Source organism: Arachis stenosperma, chromosome 10 (assembly GCF_014773155.1).
Source record: "Arachis stenosperma cultivar V10309 chromosome 10, arast.V10309.gnm1.PFL2, whole genome shotgun sequence".
Classification (NCBI taxonomy): Eukaryota; Viridiplantae; Streptophyta; class Magnoliopsida; order Fabales; family Fabaceae; genus Arachis; species Arachis stenosperma.
The window spans coordinates 55,778,508-55,779,826 of NC_080386.1; positions in this window are offsets into that span (position 1 = coordinate 55,778,508).

Sequence of the window (1,319 nt, forward strand, 5' to 3'; positions counted from 1 at the left end):
TAGATATTTGCTGTTTTGCTTGATTCAACTGCAGTTCTATGTTCTTGTTAGCAACTTTAGTATCATGGAGCATTTCTTTAAATTCTGCTAACTGTTCTGTCATCAGGAGCAATTGTTGATTAAGCTTATTCATCTGTTCTTGAGGATTAGGATCAGTGACTAATGCCATGACCTCCTCTTTTGGAACGAACTCATTGCTAGAATATAAGTATTGGTTTCTAGCAACAGTGTCTATAAGCTCTTGAGCTTCTTCAATTGTCTTCCTCATGTGTATAGATCCACCAGCTGAGTGGTCTAAAGACATCTGAGCTTTTTCTGTGAGCCCATAGTAGAAGATGTCTAACTGTACCCACTCTGAAAACATTTCAGAGGGGCATTTTCTAAGCATACCTCTATACCTCTCCCAGGCATTATAAAGGGATTCATTATCCTCTTGTTTAAAGCCTTGGATGTCCAGCCTTAGCTGTGTCATCCTCTTTGGAGGGTAGAAATGATTCAGGAATTTGTCTGATAACTGTTTCCATGTCTTTATGCTTGCTGTAGGTTGGTTATTCAACCACCTTTTAGCTTGATCTTTTACAGCAAATGGAAACAGTAATAGTCTGTAGACATCCTGATCTACCTCTTTATCATGTACTGTGTCAGCAATTTGTAAAAATTGTGCCAGAAACTCAGTAGGTTCTTCTTGTGGAAGACCGGAATACTGGCAATTTTGCTGCACTATGATAATGAGTTGAGGGTTTAGCTCAAAGCTGCTTGCTTTGATGGGAGGTATACAGATGCTACTCCCATATGCAGCTGTAATGGGGTTAGCATATGACCCCAGAGTCCTTTTGGACTGATTAATTCCACTTAAGTCCATAATGGACAAAAGGGAAATGAGAATGATTGCAAAAAGATAAATTTTGTTTTGTTTGTTTTTTTTTTGAATTAAACGGAAAATAAAAATAAAAACAAAAAGAAATAAAAAAAAGGAATAAAATTTCGAAAATCAAAAAGAAAAGAAGATCAAAGCAAATTGAGAACTGAATCAATTAGTTAATTAAAAAGATTTTGAAAACAGCAATTAAAAAGATATGATTGAAAAGTTTTTATGAAAAAGATTTGATTTTTAAAAAAGAGGAAAGAGAAAAACACAAAATGACACCAAACTTAAAATTTTGGAAAATCAAACACAAATTTTTTCGAAAATTTTAAAGAGAAAAACACAAAGAGGACACCAAACTTAGAACTTTTATGAATCAAAAGGGACTAAGAACATGCAAAATTCGAAAATCAAAAGAAAAAAACAAAAGCATGCAATTGACACCAAACTTAAA